Here is an 8387-nt window from a genome sequence, read left to right on the forward strand (position 1 = left end):
CCCAAACCTGATGAGCTCTCATTCCCTAGGAACTAGTGAGCACCAGTGGAATGGGAGGTGCCCAGTGCTAGGAGACTGGATTCTAGCCATAATTCCTCAGAGTGAAGGCCCAGGCCAGCACACAGCCTGATCAGCCTGCACAATCATGTCCCCCCCTGCCTCCATTAATGCTACTCTAATGTGACACACTCTGTGGGCTCCCTCTGCCTGAAATGTTGTGTGCAGACACCTGCATGATACCTTCAAATCCTTTTCTGGGCACCTTCTCAAACGCAAGACTTTCCTTCCCTGGCTACCGATTTACAAAAGCCTCTCCTCAGTCCCTCTCTCCTTACTGTTTCATTCTTCAGCCTCCTGCTTATCCCTGCCAGACACAATTTTATACACTGACTTGTTAACATCATTCTCACCTGGGAGGCACAGACCTTGCGTGAGTCACTGTTGTTTCTCCAGTGGCCAGAATGGTGTTCAGAAAAATGCTCAATAAATGTGTGTGAAATGTACAAATGGAAATCCACAGAAGCCTGCTTTGTAGCAGGTACTCACAATGTGACAGGTCAGTATTCTTGGACTTTGCTGCTTACCATCCTAAAGACCCCCTCCTACTCCACCTCAAATCCTTCCCCAGGAAGCCTCCCAAACCACTGCGGGCAGTGGCAGGGGCTGGGCACCTGCTGGGGCAGGAAGGGATGGGCAAGGGCAGGGTCTGCAGGGGGCTGGGCTGGGAGGTCTTCCATCTGCATCTGACCCCAGCTCACCCTGAAGAGACGGGTGGGGAGAGAGAGACCCGAACAAGCTGAGGGTCAAGGTTCAGACCAGAGGTCTCAGAGTTGAAGGTTTGACTCTGACACTCCAAGGGCTCCTTGGAACCTCCGTGGTCAGACCTACCTCTTCTTTTGACCTCTGCGGCTGCCCCAGCCACTTCCTGCTGGGCTGTCCTGATAAACACTGTTGAGGAGGCCCTGCACACAGGGGAAGTGATGACACTCAAACCCCTCATGCTGCCCACCCACAGCTCAACCGTCCCCAGAATGGGGTAGAACCACCCAGGCTTCCAGAAGTCTCTGAGGCCAACTGCCACCCTCGAGGCAGTTGATGCCATGCCTCTCCCTTACGCGCCCATGGCTCTCTGTTGCCCCCATGCGGGAGGGCTGGCTCTCCTTCATTTCCTCCACTCCAGCTCCCCAAAAGCAGCACTTGCCTGCTGGGCCTCTGTGTACACAGTTCCCTCTGCCTCAGCCACTCCCCGACCCCGCCTCACTGCTCCAGAAAGCAGTCTAACCCACAGTCACAGCCGATCCTACCAGAAGCCTCCGTGACTGTGTCATTCTTTCTCACCCCAATCCTGGCAGGACAAAGGTCTGATTCCTCTGGGTCTCCTAGGTGGCACACAGTGAACAGCTCTAGGCTGAAGAGACACTGCCCATTTTGCATGTCGACAGCTGGGAGCTCAGGTCATACTGCCAGTCAGGCCCAAGGATGGCTAGAATCTGGTCTCCAGCCTCCCAGCACCAGGCACCTCTCACTCCACAGGTGCCCACCAGCTCCAGCTCTACCCTCATGCCGCCCGGCCCTATCTCTGAATTCTCTGCAACCCTAATCATCTGCTTCTCAGGCATGAGGAGCTCTTTGTTCAACCCTCCCCATTTCCACAAGGGAAAGTGAGTCCCAGGCAGGCAAGAGCTAACCAGGCCACAGAGTAAGTCAGGAGGAGGACCCAGGCCTTGGCCCCCCAGCTAAACACAGTCCCTTCCGGTAGTCTGCTCGTGGAAGAAAGGGGGGAGCAGATTGCCTCAGATGATTTCAGAGATACTGGCGCAAACCCTGCCTCCTCCAAGTGGGCCAGCCCAGTTCTGCCTTGAGAAAAATAGGTTTTCAGGCCACAGAAAGTAGAGGCAGGTAAGTGTCCTGGTTCATAACTCTGGCACAGAACCACTAGACACTCCCTGTATCTTCAGAGTCCCTGGGCTTAACACATCCAGCTGGCAGAAGGAAAAACCGTTCAGTCGGGTTGGGGGGCAGACCCTAGCCAACACTGGCACTCCACTCACCAAAAGGAGACCCACCCCACACTTGTCCTGTAGCCATCAGGAAAAGCATCAGTTCCCAGCCCTGCCCCTCGCGGGGGTCCCTTCCCCCTCCCAGGTCCTTTTGGGAATAAATGACTGTATCTTACTGCAAAGCCACACAGCAGCTCGCTGAAGGTCCCCAGTAGAAACTAAGACCAAGACTAGACCAGGTAAAAGCCTCAGCAGCCCACACGTCAAGGGGTGTAGAGCCCGCCCCCGCCCCCAACCACTGAGACATCAAATGCTGAACACACACTCAGAGTTCCCACAGAAGGAGGTAGCACAGGAAGGGGCTGGAAGCAGTCAAGCAAGGCATTAACTCAGCCCAGCAACTGGCAGGAAGAGGGCTGTGCCCTGCAGGGAATAGGTCTCCTTCCCCGAGGGACTGTTTCGGGGGCCCTCTGAGCACAGCCACTTTGCCCGCAGGTCCCTATGGGTAGGCAGAGTAGGCAGCCAAAGCCCAAGCTTCTGTACCCCAAGGCAAGACAGTGTCTCATCCTCATGCTCCCTGACTCAGGTCTCTGCCCACCAGCCCTCTCCACAGAGGTCCCCAAAGCTGGCTCTGATCCTTCAAGAATTGACCTGGGGGCCAGGTGTGGTGGCGCACGCCTGTGATCCCAGCACTCTGGAGGCTGAAGCAGGAGGATTGCTGTGAGGCCAGCCCGGACTACATAAGAGTACACAGCAAGGCCCTGTCTCAAAAGTGGTGTGATCCCAGCACTAGGGAGGCTGAGGCAGCAGGATTACCACAGGCTCAAGGCCAACCTGAATTACATAGCAAGACCCTGACTCAAAAAAAAAAACAACAACAACAAAAGAATTGACCTGCATCTGCTGAACCATACCTTGTGCTGGCTCTTATACCCAGAAGGTGACTCTGACCTTGCTCTGACCAGCCAGCCCCTGCTCTCTCTGGGCTTCCAGGGGGAAACAGACCCACCACTCCTGGTGAATGCAATGGGGCTCAGCCTGTCTCTTCCCACCACCAAGACAACTGGCCTTTCTGTGACAGGTGGGTCCCTGGGACCAACTCCAGCAGGGAGGCAGCAGAGTGTGAGTGCTGCTGGGGGTACTGAGTACCCACAGCCTGGAGGCCAGCAGATGTGACCCACCCTCGGCTCTGTGAAATGGTCTAGGCTTTACTCGTCTGGAACCATCCCGGCTACAGTGGGGCACAGGGCACAGCCTCAACTCAGGGTTGACACAGCCCAACTTCAAGCTGTGCAGGTACTTGGAACCTAGACTTGGGAATTTCGAATCTAGGAATTGTGCGCACAGGAAATCCCAAGCTCCTTGAATCTTCCAGAATATTACTCAGAATCTCAGTATTCTGGCAGCCAATGAGGAGAAGGGAGGGAGGAGGTGGGAAAGGCCCTCTCTCCCTGCCACCTTCACCTCTCCCGTTTCATTTGATTGGCTCCTGCTGTGCACTGTCCATACCTGAAGCTGGTGGGGCTGGGGACAGGAGTAAAAACAGGGATGCCCAAACACAGGGCAGTATCTTTGGGGCAGCAGGGAAGTTGAGGACAGTGAGGCCTGCTACTCTTTCCGGTCCTGGGGGCTGACCCACCCCACACTGGCCTAGCCAAAGGAAGTGCGACCAGGGCCTCAGGGCAGCCAAGATTCTAGAATTGACCCTTGGTCACAGCCCTGGGACATAACAGAGGAGTGGTCAGGACAGGTCCCACCCCTGGCATTTCCCTTTCCCTGAAAAATGAGAAGGAAATCTGGCCATATTTCTCTGTGGGGGATTCTCTGCCCCTGAGCACCACACACCTGACCACAGGTAGGGTCAGCATCTCAGCCTCCTGATTCTGGGGATCTGTACCTGGCATATTCAGTTGCTGACACGTAGCTATGGCAGACCTCAGGAACCATAAGTGGATTTGGTTCCTGGTTTATTCAGGGATAAACTTGGGCCCCTGTGACAAGGCAATGTGGGCAGTGTGGATTGAAAGAAGCTCAGGGGTTCAGGGAGCCTCCGGCCCCAGAGTGGAAGGGGGACATGCCTCAGAGCCCTGGGCCTGAAAGATGGCTGGCAGATCATGTGCCTTCAACTGACCTCAATCTCTTCATCAGCATATGGGGACTGGGAGAACCATTTTATTATCAAAAGCCAGCTCAGGACAGGACAAGAACAGAATGTAGGTTTCCAGGAGGTACCTGTCATAAGGCTGGACCCCTGGAGGCTCAGGACTCAACAGCCATTAGACCAGTCTTTGAGCAGGATACCTTTTAGGGATAGCAGCTCCACAGCTGATCACCCACAATGTCAACTGACCAGGTAGCCCTCTGCTCTGCCTGTCATCCCAACTGGGAATTCCAAGGGTAAGAGTGGGTTTGGATCTTCCCTGACTACAATGCATCCTACCGCTCAGGGTTCTCATTGTAAAGCAACAGAGACTCCCAACTATTCTAAGGAATGCATGATCCTGGGCAAACTGCTGAACCTCTCTGGGTCTCAGCTTCTTCATCTGTAAAATAGGAATGGTGCTTATCCCATCAGACTATTGTTTAATATTAAATGGAAACAGCACACTGCCTGGCACAGAGTAGTAAGCTTTTAAGAAGCAACAGCTGAGTTAGGGATGTGGCTCAATAAGAGAGCCTACTGAGTGTGGACAAGGCCCTCAGTTCAATCCCCAGCACTGCAAAAGAAAAGAAAGAAATAATAGCTACTGCAGTTGCTACTATAAAAGTTATTTATTCCTGCCTTGCAAGCGCAAGGACCTGAGTTCAATCCCCGGTACCAAAAAAAAATTTTTTTTAAATTAAAATAAAAGTTATTTATTACCACTGGACTAAATATTACCAAACTGGTCTCCTAACTCCACATCCCCAAACAACCATTCTAACTGTCCCAGCAATCTAGGACAGATGTCTTAAGTATGAAACAGGCTATCACAGTTGGGTGTGATAGCGCATGCCTATAATCCCAGCACTTGGGAGGCTGAGGCAGAAGAATTGCCTCAAGTTTAAGGTCAATGTGGGCTACATAGTGAGTTCAAACCCAGCCTGAACTACATAGTGAGACCCTGTCTCAAAAATAAAATAAAACAGGGCCAGGGATTTAGCACAGTGGCATCATACTTGCCTCGCAAGTACAAGGTCCTGAGTTCGATCCCCAGTACCGCAAAAAAACTAAATAAAAATAAAATAGAGGGCCAGGGATTTAGCTTAGTGGTTCTGCCACCTGCTTCACAAGTGTAAGGTCCTGAGTTTGGTCCCCAGTACCAAAAATAAATAAATACAATAAATTAATTAATTAAAATGGAAACAGGCTCTCTTTTTGAGTTATGATCCAAAAGAAGAAAGAGACATTCTACATGAAGGCCATGAAGAAGACAAGCATTTACTGCCAATTGACGCCATCCCTGACACCTGGGATCATCTCCAGACTCCTGGTTGAAATGTACAGGTCTGGAGGCCAGGCCAGGGATGAAGATAGGTGGCCAGGACCCCCTCCTCAATCAGAGCTGAGCTTTGTGGGGAGTACATACTGGAGGGGACACCCCCCATATCTTTGTGCCACTCAGACCTCTGAATGGCCACTCTCAGCATGGCATCTACCCATAAAGCATAGAGCACCACATTGCATGGGGCTGTGGAGGGGGCTGGGAGGAGCTACCCAAGGGGTGGACCCTGCTCATGAGGGAGGGACTGGGGCTGCCTGGCTCAGGTCACACTCTGCTCATGGCTGCCTTGGCCATCACCCAGGGGACAGCCTTCAGTAAGTGAGCACAGCTGAGTGACAGCAGCCTCTGGGTGGGCAAAGGAGGCAGACACATGCCTGGTTCCTGTCCTGACTCTACTTAGACCCATGGTAATCTTGGGTAAGTTACTTAACCTTGGTAGGCCTAAGTTCCCTTTCCTGTAGAATGTTACCACTGACAGGATTAGAGTGGTTAATGCACATGAAAACGCCTACAGCAAGGTTCCAGGCATGTTTGCTGCTGTGACCGTGTCTTCCCCTGTAACCCTCATCTCATGCAATGTTGTGAAGTTAGATAATGTAACAAATGTGCCATGCCCAGCTCAGGGTCACAGAGAGCTTCCTCCCCCTACCCCACCACCTTTCCTGCCCCAGGCTCCCTTTGTGGTTCTGGCCTGACTGCTGGCCGTTAGGCTCAGTCTCCCCATCTATGAAAGTTCTAGACCAAGTGGTGTCTCAGTGTCCATGGCCATATCTGCCCAGCCTCTCCCCAACCGTTTCCTCCTTCCTTCCCCATTTCCCACTGATATCCTACTGCATTCCCTCCGGAAGTCAAAGAACCCTTGGAAGTCTCAACGGGGCAGTGGGGATAGCTGGCAGGCAAAGTGCACCAGCCCTCAATCGGTCAAGAGCCCAGTCCAGGATTCGAAGGGTTAAGACCCAGAGTGAGGGGCGGGGGCCAGGGTCAGCTCTGGACAGATGGGCCTGGAGCCCAGGGCCTGCCTCCCTTCCCCCTCCCCAGGGAACAGAGGCCACTTGTTTGGGCACTGCTGGCTGGCTTTGAGCTCAGCCAAGGAGAGTGGGGTGGGGAGGGGCCCCAGAGAGTGATGGGGACCTCCTTCCCTCCAGCTGATACCATAAGCCTGCTCTATGACTATCCTCAATACTGAGGTCACCCACCTCCTGAACTGATCCTTCCTCGAGTTCTGCCTTCACTCTTAACACTCACTGCTGGGGGCAGGATTTAGACTCTGAGAGGCCTGAGTCCTTCCTCAGTCGGTCTCTTTCCGGCAAGAAGCCAGGGCTTATCACCCCATCCTACAGATGTGGAAATGAAGGCTCTGAAAAGTGTGAGGATTTGCAGTCACAGACTGCTTGGTGGACGCAGGGACTTCAGGTCCCAGTCAGTCTGCAGAGTTCGCAGGGCCCTCTTCCTAAACAGCATTATTACACAGCTCTGAAAGGCTGGGCTGGAAAAGGGGGCAATAAGCAGCCCATCTCTGAAACCTGAAGCTCCAAATTCCTAAGGTCCTGAAGATTTGGATAGGGAGAAAACTTCAGGATGGTGGGAGGAGGAGGGGTGACCTCCACAAAGGCTGATTCTGGAAGTGTGGAGAAGCAATAGCTTGGGAAGGGGTCTAACTGCCCAAATGAACACTGGGCTAATAGTGCCCTGGGAGGCTGTGCTCACCTCTACCGCAACAGTCACCAGCAGTGTTTCTGAGACACCTTCCTCCTGACCTCTTCCAGTGAGCAAATGGCCAGTGAGGAGGAAGGGTCCCCAGACCAGGATCCAGACGGCCACAGAAAGTTGAGTTCTTTCTACTCCTCTACTCTTCCACCCTGTGCAACCACACCCATCTCCTTGCCATTCCTCAAACACATCATCCAAGGTCCTGCCTCTGCGCAGCTATGCCCTCCCCTAGAGGACCCTGCACTTAGAAGGTGCCACTTAACTGCCAAGGCCCATTCCAGTCATCTCCTCCCTGGGCCTACACCTGTCCACACCTGTCTTCCTGGCCCTGCTGGGTTTCTACCCCGTAATGATCTTGCTAGGAGGTCTCCCCGGGACCCCCCTCAACTCTGCCACCTGAAGGAACAGACATCATGAGTGACTCAGTCTAGGACCCTGAGCATTCCTCAAGTCTGTCCCTGAAGCTCCCCTCCAACCCCACACCACCTCCTTCTGGGGATCTGGGGGAATACAAATGGCAGAAATCTACTGTGATGGCTCCTGATCACTTCCCCAAGCACCAAGAAAAAAAACACCCCTAGGGACCTGGGACCAAATATCTACCCAGTGCCCTCTACACTACTCTCCAAGCCTGCTCAATTCAGGCTCAACCAGACATTCCTAACTTGATCCCATTCAACGAACACACCCTCCTCCTTTTTCCAGCAATTGGGCCAGGTAAGCTCTTGGGAAGCAATGCCCCCATTTACTTGTGGGGAATTGAGATGCAGAGACGGAAGTACCCTGCCCAAGGTCACTGGATCCCCAAAGCTCCAGGGCACAGGGTCATTCGATCTGCAGAAATGTAAGGGTCTCCGCGGTCAGTGGAGCGGGAGTTTTCTTCTCACTGTTGGAAAAATTAAGGCGTCGGAGAGCCGGCGAGCTCCGGAACCCGGGAGCCTTCCCGACCGAGGCAAGGGCTGGAAGCCGAGTGTCCGCCGGCTCACCTTCCTCGTGACAGTCTCTGACCCTCACGAGGCGACCCCCGTCCCCACCAGTCAGGAGAACAAACCAAATGAGCCCGGGAAATGGGCGCCGGGTGCGGAGTCGCTGCGCGGCCTCAGCGTTCCCTTCTGTGACTTGGGGACACTGCAAGCCACACCTGGCGAGGAGGCTAAGGACCGGGAAGCCCCGGCAGCCACACTAACCTGTT

The sequence above is a fragment of the Fukomys damarensis genome, unplaced genomic scaffold (genome assembly GCF_012274545.1).
Source record: "Fukomys damarensis isolate Sample0158 unplaced genomic scaffold, DMR_v1.0_HiC HiC_scaffold_16, whole genome shotgun sequence".
Lineage (NCBI taxonomy): Eukaryota > Metazoa > Chordata > Mammalia > Rodentia > Bathyergidae > Fukomys > Fukomys damarensis.